The sequence below is a fragment of the Carcharhinus amblyrhynchos genome, chromosome 4, assembly GCF_965287045.1.
Source record: "Carcharhinus amblyrhynchos chromosome 4, sCarAmb.v2.hapA, whole genome shotgun sequence".
Taxonomy (NCBI): Eukaryota; Metazoa; Chordata; class Chondrichthyes; order Carcharhiniformes; family Carcharhinidae; genus Carcharhinus; species Carcharhinus amblyrhynchos.
This window is the reverse complement of record NC_137327.1, coordinates 59,361,142-59,378,415: the sequence shown is the minus strand read 5'-3', so window position 1 is coordinate 59,378,415 and position 17,274 is coordinate 59,361,142. Positions and strand designations below refer to the sequence as shown.

At 43.9% G+C, this 17,274-nt stretch overlaps 1 protein-coding gene across 1 annotated transcript in view; it reads right to left on the bottom strand.

Moving 5' to 3' along the window:
• Nucleotides 1-8,524: 8,524 nt before the first annotated feature.
• LOC145342052 (RNA-binding Raly-like protein) overlaps nt 8,525-17,274 on the bottom strand; it is an 883,196-nt gene continuing 874,446 nt past the window's right edge. Inside the window, exon 11 of the mRNA XM_080187223.1 lies at nt 8,525-14,475. The gene's annotated coding sequence lies outside the window, so the exon portion shown is untranslated. The remainder of the gene's footprint in view (nt 14,476-17,274) is intronic.

Here is a 17,274-nt window from a genome sequence, read left to right as displayed (position 1 = left end):
AGATGTGCTCTTAGGCTGATTGGTGTACCAAATTGACACTATTCTCCCCTGAATCTGGCTACATTAAGGGTTCCACTCACATACTCAAAGGGCATGGTAGGTGTAGGAAGATGTGGCGGCGCGGGCTCGTTGGGCCAACGGGCCTGTTTCCCGTGCTGGGATGTTCTTTGTTCTTTTGTTCTTTGTACCACTGGTGCATGATGGTTGCAGTATTTACTGCTTTACAATGTGACCCCCTCAGCTGTGTTCATTGTGCAACTTCCATGAAAATTTAGTAATGGAAGACCATGGAGGGAAATCTTACCAAGTACTAAGTTACTGCGAAAGCACCCCATAGTTTTGACGCCTTGTTTCCAGGAGACGGAACTAGTACAACAGCTATCCCATGTGAGGACCTCCGAAAGCTGTGCTGCCAAATAAACCTGTTGGACATTAACCTAGTGTTGTGAGACTTCTTAGAGGACCTGTTAACCAGGAGTTACCAGTATACACAACATGTTACACATTTCCAGCAAACTTTGCAGCCCCAGATCTTCAAAAATAGAGAAGGTCAAGATCACCCACCTCATGGGAGCATCATCACCTCCAGGTTCATCTCCAAGTCACACACTGTCTTGACATGGGTAGATATCATCATATTTCTTCCAGCAGTGCTTGGTCAATATTCCACAATTTCATTCCTAGCACTACAATGCAAGCACCGTTGGTATACAGAGTGGAACAGAGGTATATAAGATTATGAAGGGTATAGATAGATAAAACCTGGTGTTGTCAGACTTTTTACTATAGATAGAGTAAACAGAGGTAAGCTATTTCCTATGATAGAGACACGTAGGACAAGGGGCCATGGATTTAAGGTGAGGGGGGAGAGGTACAACACAGATATTAGAGGGAGGTTTTTCACACAGAGGGTAGTGGGGGTATGGAATGCTCTGCCAAGTAAGGTGGTGGAGGCAAACACACTAGAGTCATTTAAGAGTAACTTAGACAGGCACATGACTGGGTTGGAGTTGGGTGGATATAGGAGATTGTTTTAAATAAGGGTCATTAGCAATGGGGCGCCCCTGGTAAGGTAAATGGATATGGTACAATAATAATGATTTTTTTCCCCTTTTCATTCATAGGTTTTAAGTTGGTCTGCCTTGTGTCCAACGAGGGGCATACACGCGATGGGTCGTACTGGGGCTGCTCTTGGTTGTTCGAGATTGGCCTAGTGCTTCATGTCGTTAGTGTGTGCCTAAACTGGACCAGATGCTGGGCAAGACGACAGCTCAGTGACTATCACTGATTGCTGTGCAGACACATGGATTTGGGCCGGTGTCTGTGGGAGTTTGCGCATTCTCCCCGTGCTTGCGTGGGTTTTCTCCGGGTGCTCCGGTTTCCTCCCACACCCCAAAGATGTGCTGTTAGGCTGATTGGCAGGAATAAATTGTCCCTAAATCAGTTTCCCTCAATCTGGATGGTCATAAAACATTAGACAGGGGTCGTGGGTGGAGAGGGGGACTGGTGGTGTTGAGATGGCGGCGCGGGCTCGTTGGGCCGAAGGGCCTGTTTCCCGGGCTGATTTTGTTCTTTGTTCTTTGGAACGATTCAAGGAGAAAGTTCACCAACACTGTCTCAACTGTAAGATGCAATGGGCAATAAATAATGCCCACATCCCAAGAATGAACTGTGTCTATCTGGGAATGACTAATATAAGCCAGTTATTAGGACTGAGGGACATTTTTAAATGTTGATAATGACAAGCAGGGTGATCTGGCACAGGAGGAGTAAACCTCAGATTATCGTGAATTTCGATATGAAAGATGAATCCAATATACAGGATTGACTGTTTCAGGGGAGCTTGCGTAGTTCATATCAAGGCATGTGATCTTTCACGAAAAGGGGAAGTGCTTTATGTTCCTCTACTGAACACGGGCATGAGGTACGTATGTGAAGGGGTGACGTGTTTCAGCAGCTTCAATCCAAACACTTCATTAGCCACAACACAGCAGAATGGCCCCTGGACAGCGCTTCCCAAACAGTTACAATGCCTCAGAATTTGTGTGAATCCTAACCCCCCCACCGGCGAGTGAAAATTTGCTGAGGAGGGGTAACCAGTGTTGCTGATTGAGGTGGGTGGATGGCAGGAGTTGAGCATTGGAGGAGTTGATGAAAAAGGCAGAGGGTGGAATTTTCCCCAAAAAATTCTAAGTGTTGTATTTGCAGGAAAACTGGAGTAATTCATGCTGTTTTTTCAGTGTGGAGTTCAGACTAGAATCTTCCACATTCTATGCAATGCAGAGGTCACCAGTGTGATTATCATTAAATTTCAGGGGCAGTGCCTATTCCCACTGGAGAGGCTGAAATCAGCTGGCCTCTGTGTATGTGCAATGATCCCACACTGATAGCCTCCAGTTTGCTAGCCAGCGATCGAGCTGGCCAGCCCAGGACCCTCCCGCAGTGCTACCACCCACCCAACACCCCACCCCATACCACCACAGTCCAATTGCAGCCTCCCAGCCATTCCTGGGCCCCCGGTCCCAGACCTCCCCGTTCTCCAGCACCCACCCCTCCATTCCCCTGCAGTGCCAATCACCCCCCCCACCCCCCACTGACAGACCACCCTGGCAGACCCCCATCCCTCCTAGTCCACTCCTATCACTGGCCTCCCTCCCACCCTCATTGATTCTAATACAGAGTGGCAGCAGAACCCCGTACCCCACTATTGGCCCCCAAGGCCCTTCTTCCAATAGGCCCTGCCCCAGGCCCAAACCCCCATATTTTGCACCTCAAGGTGCCCCCTGAACATGGACACTTTGCCCCTCAGGCAGTGCCATGGGACACAGACTGGTCCCCGATTACCCTCCCCTTCACTCCAGTGGGGTCGGGCCATTAACTCTCTAAAAGTGGGGAGCACTTAAATGACAGGTAAAATAACACTTAAATGCCAGCCCCCCCTCCTCGTTGATTTCCAGCGCCGTCTGCTCCGCACTGGAAATCTGGCGCTGGGAGACATTAGTGGAGCACAAACGCTTACAGAAATCCCATGAGTCTCCCCCTGCACAATTCTCCTCGATCATTACGCTAATTTTCTAGCACAGCAGAATGGGAGAATTGCCCCCAGAGTTTCTGTAAAATTAAATGAACATCCACCTTTTCAGCGGGAATAGGAGCTTCGAGAGCATATCATAAAGTCACACCCAACAATGACAAAAAAGATCGAGGATTTCACAATTCAGGCTGAGCTTTACCATCTTGGAACTGGCGATGCCAACATCTCATTTTGCGACCCCACTTCCAGGTGCCAAAGGGACCCGGGTTCAAATCCTATCATGACAGATGCTGAAATTTGAATTCAATAAAAATTGCAGTTTGGAAAAGACTATTAAGAAGGCCAACAGAATCCTGTATTTAGAGGCAAAGATTATAAAAGCAAAGTGGTCATGTTGAACTTGTATAAGATCTTAATTTAGTTGCAATTGGAGTCACATGTAACGTTCACAGAGAGATTGGAAAAGTAACAGGAAAGTACAGATTCAATCGGATGTTGTCAGGAATAGAGGGTCATACAGGTGAGGAGAGAATGTAGAAGCTTTTTCACAGGAAACTAAAGGTTTTTCAATGACCCAGTTGAGGTTTTTGGGATAATGAAGAGTTGTGATAACAGGAGCCCATCCTTCTATCCCAGGTCATTGACATACACTGCACCTGACTCCAGGCCTCATCCTCCAACAGAATGCTTTCTCCTGGCCCTGACCATGAACAGGCTGCTTCCTGAACCTGTTCACAGACAAGACAACCATTCTTCTCCAATGCTAGGCCCGAAGCATGACTGAACCCCCAGGATCAGCCTGTGGCACACCGTTTGGGTGTTGATCAGACTGGCTATCAGGTAGAGATGACAGCATTTTATTGTAAGTGAAGTTCTGCTGCTGAGCTTGGCAGGGTCTCCGTGTTTTAGGCCTATGCTGGAATCCTCAGCTGATTACAGCCTCCCCTTCACCCTCCCCATCAATATTGGAGCCTACAGCAGCAAAGAGTTTTACAAGAGAATCATGTAACTACCTGAAAAAGGCATGTTAAAAAGTATTGAGAACTGAGATGGGAATTGGACTGGGTAGACAGAAACAATATACTCTATGGACTGTATCTGACCTGTGATCTGATTACATTCTCTGCTCCAATCCCAGGTGAATGTTCTCTTACTGTTACCAATGTGACAGTTTCCTGTTTCCTATCCAGGCCAGTAAGCAGTTTCACAAAACCAAGTCCAACAGGTTTATTTAGTAGCACAAGCTTTCAGAGTGTCGTTCCTTCTTCAGGCTCCCATCCAGGCCACCCAGAGATCATGGACTGACTGCTATTCTTTAAGTTGTGAGCAGTTTTTTTGGGTCGGCAGTAATTATAATGATGTCGATTTTCCCCAAGCCTAATTTCCTTGCAGTTGGCAGACATTCGTCAATCAGCCTGGGCTGGCGGGTTGAGCTGCGAATGGGAGTTCTTCTCATTTGCTATTCCATGAGAGTGTATCACTGAGGAAGCGAAGTTATTTTTACTGAGCAATGCCTTTGGCCAGAGCAGAATCCTGTTCTCTAATACATCAACTGGTTGACAGATACGGAACGGAAGGCAAAGTGAGAGCTGAGATGTATATTACACATCTAGGAGCTGTCAGGATACAGAGAGGATGAGGCTGAGTGATTGATAGTGGAGACAGAAGCCCTAACAGCACATTACCACAAGAGTAATTCATTGCAATGTTAATCGAGTTCCAATCAGGTGATCTTATCCTTTGGGGAGTGCAGTTGTGCTCTGTTTGTATTCTGCCCACACTCCGGGGAGAATGCCTGCACGCCTGTCACATGAGCCACTTAGTGGCCACATGACTGAGTGAACTCCAACAATAACTGGGTTTGACCCTGGCATGGTGCCAGTGAACAGCTGGGCTGCAATGGTTGCCAACAATGACCACTAAGTCATAGAGGAAAATTTCAGCCATGACCTCCGATTTCCGATTGATTCCAGGCAATCCCAACCCAAAGGTCACTTGTTTGGTTCCCAGGCAAGGGCAGGAATGGGTTCCTAGCTAGCTAGTCTGTCAACTCTCACCTTGATGAATAAAAGAAAAGCAAAATGTGCACCAGACCAGCTTGGGAGAGCGGTGTCAGGATCCACACACTGAAAGCTGCTGGTTCACACTTCTTCTGGCTGAAGAATGATGATACAGGAAGTAGAGGAGGAAGCAAAAGGAAGGCAATGATCTATGAGAAAGGTCAGTAATCACATCTCTATAATTACAATTATGTTTAACATCTTTCATGTGCTTCATGGTCTGTGTTGATCTCTAGCCAGAGTGATGACAATGGACGTTATGTTCCAGAGGTCAGTTGTTCCCAAACAGCTCCTGCTATTCGTGGGGTGTGAGGCGGCTGTGGATGACACAAAGACATGATCAGCTCTGAAGGCCCACTGCACTGCCTTACAGGAGGCTGCCAATCACTGGTCACTTGGCTGAGGGGGCCAGAGGGCAATTGGCACCTGTGATATCCTAAGACAAAACTCCTTCAGGGAACAGGAGGGGAAAGTACTGGTAACAAAGACAAGATCAAATATTTAATTACATTAGTCTTTTGTTGGAAAGGAAAAAAGACTTGGAGACAGAGTTCATTGTCAAACATTTTTATTGATATTAATACAGAACTAGTACTGTATGAAATTAATTAATTTACGTACAAAACCTCAGGAAAGAAAAGGCAAACACCCAAAGGGATCAGCAGTAGCCACACAAGGCAACAAAGCTAGTGTTTCTCAATGTTGTCATTTACATGAACACGAAACAGTTGTACTCAAAATGTCACAATTCAAAGTCTTAGAACAAAATGAAAACAAGCCTTAATCTAGGCTCCAAACATAATGATCTTACAGAAATCCTTCCCCAGTTACACTGCTCAGATCTCCAGTCTAACTAGGGTGGGGGTGAAGTCTTTCTAAGCTGGTTCTTTTTGAACAAGTAACTTGGATTGGCTGGTGTGGAATTCTGTACACGACCATAGGATGGAGGGGGAATGGGTGGGGGAGAGTGAACAATCACTTTCATAAGCTCATTCAGAATCTCTTTCACCATTGCCTGGTTCAGGCTGATCTGCATTCCATATTTCATTTATGCAACAGTCCAAGTGTGAACAGATAAACCCACTCTATTGTTTGTTATGCTGAATATAACAAAAACCTCCAGGAGGCTCTGCAGGGACCTGCTGAAAGATCAGAACAGATAGTGACATCAGCAAAGACCCACTCCCACACAAGATATCTTTCTGGTTTACCTCCAAGAAAGGTTGCCTTCACATATTCGGGATAAGAAGTCATATTTGAATTTTACCTGTGTCTAAAAGCTATACAATGCAGGTTGATAGTTGTGCCCTCAAAGAGGAGGATAGTTGCAACAATATTAAAAAGGAGCATTGTCAAATGTGTCATAGCTATTGTTAGAGTTGTGCCTCCAACCATCTATCAAATATAAATACATTGTGCAAGATTAGGATTCTACCACCAATAACTGGGCTGCTCTTTTCAGGTGGGAGGCTCAACAGGCTAATATTGAGTTTAAAATTCAACTGATAGTCTCCGCTCACTGACCAGATCATAGCAGAAGGCACTGCTAAAGCCAGATGGAGTTTTAATCTTCTGGATGAGATGTTGCTTGTTCCACACTCCCCTATTCCATGAGAAAGGTTCAATGTGAAAGGTTAAATGTGAAAATTAGGAAACAGTTTCTGGTCTTTAAAATTTGTTATTATTTCTGAACATGAAATACAACTCTGTCCTCATAGTTACTACAAATAGCACACCAACACATCCTTGAACATGCGCATGTCTATGATATTTATGTGTACAGTTACATACTTCGGAATGGAATCAATCCTACTCACTGTCTTGGCTCAATTCACAGAGGGAAATTCTTGTTGCTAATGATTGTGTTTTAATAAGGTTCTGTACAAGAGGTTGGCAACAATGAGACCACACAGATTGAAGATTATCTTGTAATACTAATTGTAATTGGTTGGGAGGTAGGACTTAAGGTTTGTCCTCTGATTGGCAGGACGTGACAAGTGGCATTTCCTAGGGGCTCCTTGAGCCTCAGCTTTGCACTGTTGTTATCAAAGACTTAGAGTTAAGAGTAATTGAGAGTCAAATATCGATGTTTGCAGATGACACTAAGTTAGGAGGCACAGTGGGTGATTTGGAATCTACAAAAGGATAAAGATACATTAAGTTTTCTCAATTCATTTATGGGATGTGGGTTTCATTGACTAGGCCAACTTTTAGTGGCCATCCCTAATTGCCTTTGAGAAGGTTGTGGTGAGCTGCCTTCTTGAAGTGCTGCAGGCTGTGAGCTGTTGGTACACCCACAATGCTGTTAGAGAAGGAATTCTTAGATTTTGACCCAGCAATAGTGAAGAAACAGTGATATATTTCCAAGTCAGGGTGGTGAGCGACTTGGAGGGGAACCTGCAGGTGGTGGTGTTCTCATGTGTCTGCTGTTCTTGTCCTTCTAAATGGTGGTGGTCATGGGTTTGTAACATGCTGCCTAAGGAACCTTGGTGAGTTCTTGCAGTGTATCTTGTAAATGGCACACACTGTATGTAAGTAGTGGAGGGATAGAATATTTGTGGATGGATGCCCAGTAAGTGGGCTGCTTTGCCCATAAGGGTGTTGAGTTTCTTGAGTGCTATTGCAGCTTCACTCATCCAGGCAAGTGGATGAGTGCAGCTCCAATAACACTCAAGACATTCCATCACATTCTTGACTTGTGCCTTGTAGAGAGTGGACAGGCTTTGATTAGTGAGGACACAGAATTATGGCCGATGGAGTTCAATGTGGGGAATGTACAAATTCATCCACTTTGGATCTGGGACAGACAAATGAGGATATTTTCTTGATACTGAGAGACTGGGAGCTGTGGACATGCTAAGGAATTTAGGGAACCATGTGCAGGAATCACTGAAAGCTAGTGGACAGACACAATTAATCAAAAGCAAGGGAGTTGGTGTTTATCTCAAGTGGATTGGAAACCAAAGTGGAGGAAGTTATGCCACAGTTTGTATCCTCTTCCTGCAGGTGGTATGCTTTAGGAGGCCATTGTCAACCACGGACTTTCATTGGATTAGTCCAAAATGTTGTGGATTCTGGGTCAATTGAAAGTTGTTCATTTTTGGTGGGTATTGGAAACAATGGATGTGAAACCAACACAGGTCAATAGAATGGAGGTAAAGATCAGCCAACTATCTGAATGGAGGGAGAGATTCTATGGGCTGAAAGGCCTACACCAGTTCCTATGTTCAAATTCAAGACATACGGAGCTGCAGCTATTGTGCACTGAGATAAGACGAACGACTAGGTGGATCATACTAATGTTTGCCGTGAAGATTTGTGTATAACTTTCAGGGGAACATATCCAGTTGAAAGAGTGGTTCTAACATCTCGCCTCTCATCATTACAGTTTAAATATTACTTTTCCAGTCATTATCATTGAATGACAAAATGTTATTCAGGTGATTTTTATTGACCCATCTTGTTACTGAACTAGAATTTATTACAAACAAATAACACAACTACAAAAACACAAGTGAACTTAATAAAACTCAAATATGAATACAGAAGTCACCCTATCAGAACCAGCACAGAAAGAGGATAATCAAGGAAAGATCAGTGTGTGAACAGGACAATTCAAGTTCTAAACACTGCTCAGTAGCATCATCCAGTGTTTGTACACAAGAGTGCATGGACTTTCCAGGATCTTGGAATGGGTCAGTTGCATTGTGGAGGCTGGAGCTTAGATTCACAATATCCAGATCCCATTGGCTTGATAGGGATGCTGTATGTTCTCTGGTCTTCCCAGATGCTGCCTGAGTTAAAATATGGCCTTGGTATCCTGGGGCCTCTATTGAATTACTGAACCTCCAGGAATTGAAGATTAATCTCAGGGACACTGTTTTGGGCAAAGCATCAGAAAGATTATAAGATGCACTGAAGTAAATTGTGTTCTTTTCTTTGAATAGTTTTATTAGATACAAAAATATCGGACACCAACAAGAAAAGGTTATTTGACTAACATTCAGGAATCATCCAACTGAGTAATGAAGAGTTATTCACTTTCCAATTGGCTTGGAAGGCAGTGGACCATGATGAGTGACCAATCACAGCTGTGGACAGTTCAATACAGAAGTCAAATGATAAAACCTCCAGTAACATGCCAAACCTAGTCAGTGGCTTAGGCTAAAGCTTTTGAAACTGTGGGTTATTAACCCCTTTTGGGTTATATGATGGATGGTGAGTGAGTCACTCACCTGATGAAGGAGAAGTGGTCTGAAAGCTCGTGCTACCAAATAAACCTGTTGGACTTTAACCTGATGTGGCGAGACTTCTTACTGTGCCCACCCCAGTCCAACACCGATATCTCCACATCCATTTTTATATGGGGCAAAATGCAGTGGGGAACATGCACAACCTCTATTTTTATAGGAAGTAAAGTGCAACAGGGCACATGAATAGCCTCCATTGCTGTAGGGGGCAAAGTGCAGTAGGGCGCAAACACAGCTTTCATCATTATAGGGGGCAACGTGCAGTAGGGCACATGCACAGTCTCCATCATAATAGGGGGCAAAGTGCAGTAGGGAATATGCACAGCCTCCATTGTTAAAGGAGGCAAAGTGCAGTAGGGCACATACACAGTCTCCATCATTATAGGGGGCAAAGTGCAGTAGGGCACATACATAGCTTCTATCATTTTAGGGGGCAAAGTGCAGTAGGGCACATGCACAACTTCCATTTTATAGGGGGCAAAGTGCAGTAGGGCACATACACAGCCTCCATCATTAAAGGGGGCAAAGTGCAATAGGGAATCTGCACAGCCTCCATTGTTAAAGGAGGCAAAGTGCAGTAGGGCACATACACAGCCGACATTTTATGGGGGGGGCAAAGTGCAGTAGGGCACATACACAGCCTACATTTTATAGAGGGGCAAAATGCAGTAGGGCACATACACAGTCTCCATCATTATAGGGGGGCAAAGTGCAGTAGGGCACATACACAGCTTCCATCATTATAGGGGGCAAAGTGCAGCAAGGCTCATGCACAGCTATCCTAGGTAAGAAGCAGCATGAGAAAACCTTCTTCGAGTCTTCTATCACTGGGGAAAATGGTGAGCTTGACTTAAACTGACACAGGTACTTGAAATAACCTTTTTTTTACAAAGCAGATTAAAATTTCAAATTTAGATGAAGTATTATTTGTTGATCTATAAAATGTGAACTTTAATAATTATATACTGAATGCTGCCAATCTGTTGGCATCTGGAATGGGGGGGGTGGTGATGTTAACTGTCAATAGTTAAAATGGAGTCACATTGGTAAATAGTTTGGGAAGCATGGCTTTAGGCTTCTTTGCGAGAAGTTATTAATTAATGCATCAATTGATGATGAATTAGCTGCTTATAAACTGAGTGCCGAACAAGAAGAACTCTGGACCATTGAAACTAGAACACAGAGAATGATTTCCCATCAATTTGGGCTGCGTTGCAGTTTCTCTCTCTAAATTAGTTTGTTTCCAAGCACTCTTGTGAGACTAGCAGAATGATCTCTGGCTGCTCACAGTTACTCACGCCAGGTCACACATGAAGCATTCCCTTGCGGAAATTGGATGTAGGCCCAAACGTTTCTTAAAGCAAAAGCATGCCCTGAAAATCTTGGCAGCTGACAAAAGCTCTAGGTGGGTTCAGTTAAGGAGAGGAGGTTGGGGATTACAGGGTAAGAGACAGGCTGGGGGTGAGCCACACGCTAAAACAAGCACTTCAAAACTGTAAGTAGTGAACTAAAAGGAATCAACACTGAACAGTATAGTACATTCAAATATACATAAAACATATACTCTGATTCTACATCTCCTCCACCTCCGCAGTGTCACCTTGCTGGTGATTACGGCTAAGAATACAATGATGCTTAGACCAGAGAGCAACCTCATTCAGGGAAGTTATTACATTGTAAAGATGGAAATTGTGGACCAATTTTAGTTTTAAAAAGAGAACTTTAAAATGGAATTCATCAGCAAACACCACATTTTGGCAGGAGACTATTTAATGCTTTGGTTCCTTGACTGGTGCTCTGACATTCACTGGTACTGTCTAAGGAAACATACAAGACAGGGTGACAGTACTGATTTACCAAACTCAGCAAACACATTCCATCTGCAACCAGCCTCTACCATTGATCCATGTTAATCACATCAGATTGTGGACTGATCACATACTGGGGATGATGAAATATGTGATGCTCAGCTCATTCTTGTAGCCACGATAATTCTTGGTTCTTCTCTTTTCCACTGCCCTGGGAATTCCTGCCAGCTCAGTTCTTACCTACGCCTTTCTCCTATTCATTCAATCATTCTGATCCGCTAGCTGGTTTCACCAACACCGGCTCCCTGTCCAAAATCGCCAGTTCTCATTCATTTTCACCTCCCAGTGGATTACTCTGGTACGCAGAGGTTACACTGGCAGGGTGAGCCTTTGGCAAATGACCCGCCAGTTATGTTCAGGCTACAGTTGAGATTCACAAAGAGATCCCACGCCAGGTGAGAGTTGCTGACAGGAAAAAGAGTTAAATACAAATATTTGACTCAAATACTGCCCAGCACTGCACTGATTTTCCTGGCTTTGCCTTACAAAGAATTTAACGCAAAACAGTATAGAAAAACGACATTCAACCTATTGCACCCACATAAATGTAACATATTGGGGTAAGCTTGCACAATAAGATACTGTCAACACACTGCATGTATCTATGTTTGAGAAAGGACAGGAAACATTTTGGAATAGCTGATGTAAAAAGATGGATAATCTTCATTCCTTTATTACCACGATTATTGGTCAACTTGGCTGTATGGCCAGACTGTGGACTTTGTGCTTTTAAAAGATTTTTTTATAGTGGCATGGAACTTTAATCCAGAATACTGCATATTTTTTATTTTTGGGATGCGGCTGTCGCTGGCTGGCCAGCATGTATTGTTCATCCCTAATTGCCCTTGAGAAGGTGGTGGTGAGCCATCTTCTTGAATCGTTGCAATCCATGACATGGACCCACAGTGCCTTTAGGGAGGGAGTTCCAGGATTTTGACCGAGTGACAGGGAAGGAACAGCCGATATAGTTCCAGTTTGGGAGCCTGCGCCTCAGGAAGGATAAACTGGCTTTGGAGGGAGTGCAGTGCAGATTCCTCAATGATAAAATTAGGAGAACAGGTTGCATAATCTAGTCTTGTATTCCAGCAAGTGTCGAAGATAAAGGGAAGATCTAATTGTGATGTTTAAAATGATTGAAGGATTTGGTAGGGTAAATAGAGAGAAGCTAATTGATCTGGTGGGAGAGTCCAGAAGAAGCTGAAGGACATGACAGTATACAAAACTATGGACCAAGTGCTGGAAAATGGGATTAGAATAAATTGGTGTTTTTGATGGCAGACACAAACATGATGGGTCAAAGAGCCACCTTCTGTGCTGTAAAACTCTATGATTCTAGTACTAAAGATTAGCTGGGCCATTTCACAACATGGCCAGAGGTGTAGTGATATTGTTGCTGGGTTAGCACCCAGCCACCCAGAAGAGTTATCCAACCTCAAAACATTGGCTCTATTCTCTCTCCACAGATGCTGTCAGGCCTGTTTCCAGCATTTTCCATTTTTGACCCAGAGTAATGCTCTGGGGACCTTGATTCGAATCCCACCATAGTGGATAGTGAAATTTGAAGTCAATAAAAAATCTGGGATGATGATCATGAAACCATTGTCAATTGTCATAAAACCCATCTAGTTCACTAATGTCCTTTAGGGAAGGAAATCTGCCACTTTGGTCTGACCTACATGTCACCTCAGACCCACAGCAATGTGGTTCACCCTTAGATGCCCTCATGGATGGGAAATAAATGCTGGCCCAGCCAGCGACACACACACCCATTAACGAATCAAAAAAAATTGCACTTAAGGTAATGGAAATCTGGAACTCTCTCCTGTGGGCACTAATGGAAAATCTCAAAAGGGAAATGGATAGATGTGTGTTTGGTACAGTATGAAGGAATTTGGAACCAAGTGGGCAAGTGGATTTGTACAGTAATGATCCACTGGATCTAAGGGGCAGAACAGTCTCCTTCTGTTCCAACATCCCTTCCTCCTCCTTTTTTGTGAATATTCTCCGCTCAGGGAGCTGTGCACCAATGGCGTTGCCTCTAAGATCACATCATCCATGCGCATGCTTCCATGACTGCTTGGAGATCAGGAAAGGCAGCCCCAGCTGATGTTAGTTCCCTCCACGCCCTTCCCAGGCCATGGAACACTGAAGCCACCCATCCACCCTTTCCCTCCCACCCCTTGCTAACAATGCAGACTGAAGTTCAAGCTGAGGCCTCTCTGATCCCTATGCTGCAGTTAATCATCGCCTGGCTGGCAAAATCATCAGGAAAAAAAGCAGAACTTGTCAGGAACGACCAGCCGAACACAGGCAGAACATACAAACAACTATCACCAGAATGGCAGGAAGTGAGCAGGTCAGAAGCATCATGACTTAGGACCAAAAGACTTGCATTTTGACAGCATTTATCAGAACCTCAGGAGATCCCAAAGCACTTTAGAGCTAATTAAATACTTTATGAAGTATGGTCACTGTTATAATGGAGAAAATGCAGCAGCCAATTGGAGCACAGCAAGCTCCCACAAACAGCAATGAGATAAATGACCAGGTGATCTGTTTTAATTAAGAGGTAAATATTGATGAGGACACGGGGAGAACTCCCCTGCTTTTCTTTGAGTGAGCGGCTTTGGGATCTTTCACATCCAGACAGGGTCTGAACTTAACATTTCATTCAAAAATAAAACTGAGCCTCCACCAGTGCTGCATTCCCCCAGCCCTGCACTGGGAGTGTCAGCCTAGGTGCTTTAGTCTCTGGAATAAGAGCTCTCAACTGCTTTATCCTTTTTGATTCATGCACCAGCTCTGAACACATACACAGACGAAGAGGAGGAGATGCCCAAACAAGAAACAAGACAGTTAAAAAGATTTTCTTTTGTAAAGCGATACATTCTCTCTTCACATCAATTTCTGAAATTGTCCCCGTTCCCCACTATAAACCAAGAATGGTCATCATTGAAAATAAAAACCCACGGGAATCTGGGGGGGTTGGGACGAGTTGGGGGTGGGGGGAAGGGGGGGGGGGGTAATTTACAGCTATAATACAAGTGGGAGGTCAGTCATCCCAAACACAGTTGCAATCGGAGAAAGGAAGTGGCGGAGTTTTCAAAAAAAGGCAGTGCGCGCACCAGAGCTGATAATGAGTTGACATCAAACTGTCTGGAGGATTCTGGCTGTGCCTCGTTGAGTGGAGTTGATGAAAGCTGCAGCTGCCTCTTTGCTTCTTATCTTGTTTGTTGTCTGGTTTTCCTGTTGGCTGTTACTCACTGCAAAAAGAAGAGGTGACTGTCAGTGAATGGAAGTTCTACACACAATGGGGAGAAAGAGAGAGAGAGAGAGGGACTACAGTGCATTGTGCCTTTTGCATCTCCTTGTGGCATAAAGAGTGGTAGTCATGTTAGGCTCTGGTTAGGCCCCAGCTGGATTACTGCACTCACTGTACCTCGGGAAGGATGTACAGGCCCTGGAGAGTATGAAGCGCGAAGTTGACAGGATAATTCTAGGCCTCAGAGCTAAATCATAATGTCAAGTTGTATTGACTAGGTTTGGAGGTGATGTATATGAGGCATTTAAGATGATTGAAGGATTTGCTAGGGTGAATAGATCCATTTCTTTTTTTTGGGGGGGCGGGAGGGGTGGGTGGGGGAAGGTATCCAGAACAAGGGGGAATAATCTAAAATTAGAGCTTGGCCATTTAGAGGTGATGTCAGGAAGTGTTTCGCCCCACGAAGGTTAATGGAAATCTCAAATGTTCTTCCTCAAACAGCTGTTGTCTCAGATCAATGAAACATTTCAGAACTGAGATTAATGGATTTTTTGAAAGGCAGGGATATTAAAGGGCATGGAAACCAAGGTGGGTAGACAGAGTTAAGAAACAGATCACCCATGATCTAATTAACTGGTGGGACAGATGTCAGTGACTAATGAGGTATGTTGGGGCTATGTGACAATAGTGAACAGTTTGAGACAGATATTGGAAACCAGAACAGAACAGCAAATGCTCTTCAGTTGGCCTAGCCTCATGGCTCCTCAATAGTAACTGCTCTCTCCGTGAAGTTACGTTACTTTTTTTGGGCATGTAGTTATTGAGCTGTGCCCTTATCCCTGGTTATGCCAACATCACTGTAATGTTACAAATCAAACTGACGATAAATGGGATGGTGCCCCTAAACCTAAAATGGTAACTTGGAACACTGGTTCATGATGGTGTGTGTGTCTTTTCTTATATTATGTGAGGAATGATATACAATCCAGTGAGGAAGCAGCAGTCCTGTCACTGTGTGAACAATTAATAAATAATACTTAAACATAAAAATACACGGAACAAGAGGACTATAAAACTCTATGACACTTATGGATGCTGATGGCTATACACACATCGTTTAACCTGACTATCCTTCGGTTCACACTGCCTGTGTTTTACCTGAACTCTGAGACAGCCCTTCTCCCAAAAACAACTAATATTCAGTAAGTCTATGAGCTAAATCCAGCAAATAATTACCACAGTCCTGTTAAGGTGGTCACATCTGGGAAGTAGACTTCTGGTTCAGCAAAGATGCAAAATGGCTGCTTCTCTCAGGAGACTTTGACTATAGCTGCAGCTCTCATGTTGGTTTTCTCTTTGCTTCTTTTTTCTACAGTTATACAATTTCTTTCTGTTTGATTTTATCCCTTTCCACTGATAGGCTAATTTGCATCTCATCATTTGTGCAGCCATCTGTCTCTAATCAATTCCTTGCATATTTCTTAATCTTAACTTTCCCCAATTCTTACCAGTAAGATGTATTTTCATGGGAAAAGAGCTGTGCCTCTCCCTGGTGACGCACTATCTCGTGACACTCCTACATAGAAGAGGCAGAACAAGATTCTTATCTTCAAGAAGGACAATCTTATTAGTATCCACCTGTCTGTCCTGAGCGCAGCAATACTTTTCACAAATTGGACCCTGCAGTTTCCCTAGGCAAGAATGAATCAAGTTTGGACATTTTGAGGGACAGGATTTCTCTCTAAAGAGACATTTCATTATATTATAGTTAATGGAAAAGTTATGCAAAGCTGAGCACCAGTCAAGACATGGGAGGAGAGTTCCAATACTAGATTGTTTGAGCTTGATTTATCATAGCACTGGAACACCAGCAAGACCGTGTTTGTCAAGAAGTGTCACTAACACCAGGACCAGAAGCAACCTGGAACAGTAGGCCAGGGCTCTCTTAGATCCTCCCACAGCAGTTGCCGACAGAAAACTAATTCAGAGAATTATGGACTAATATTGACTGAGGGAGGCCTGACCCATCATGTATGGTATCAACTGGTGGATGCGAAACGTTCAGTCCAGACCAGAACATAAAACCCAAATATTCCATCAAACCTCTTTGCAACTCTAGGGCCAAGAGGAAGGACTTGAATCTCCCACCTAACAAAACAAAGTTGACAATGTTTTTCCTAATTTGGGAGATAATAAAATAGGAGAAAGAAGGAATTTGCCAAAGACCCAAACTGTGCTACAGGATGATTGAATTTTGTGAAAGGTAAAAAGGTTGTCAGAGACGAGACGTTGATCCTGGCAGCATTTGCACCATTATTAATCCCAGCCTCAGTCAGCAAGAGGGCATCACAAGTGTAAAACTTGCAGCTGTGGTGCTGTGAGCCTCATTATTATATATGGAAATTAGGGCACTTGGAACTGACAGGAAGAGCTAAATAGCATCAGTGAACGTGAGGGAGAACAATCCTGTGCCTGATTTTAGTTATCTTAAAACACTGCGGACAGAGAGGAAATTCACGTTACAGCTTGATAACAAATTCTTACATTTTCACAACTCCACTTTCTTTCTTTTCCTTTTCAGAGTGGCAGTCAGTGACCAGTGGGGTACCACAAGGTTCAGTGCTGGGACCCCAGCTATTCACAATATACATTAATGATCTGGACGAAGGAATTGAATGCAATATCTCCAAATTTGCAGAAGACACTAAGCTGCGTGTGCTGTAAAGAAGATGCTAAGAGGTTGCAAGGTGACTTGGGCAGGCTGGCTGAGTGGGCAAATACAGTGAAACTGTGATTTTAC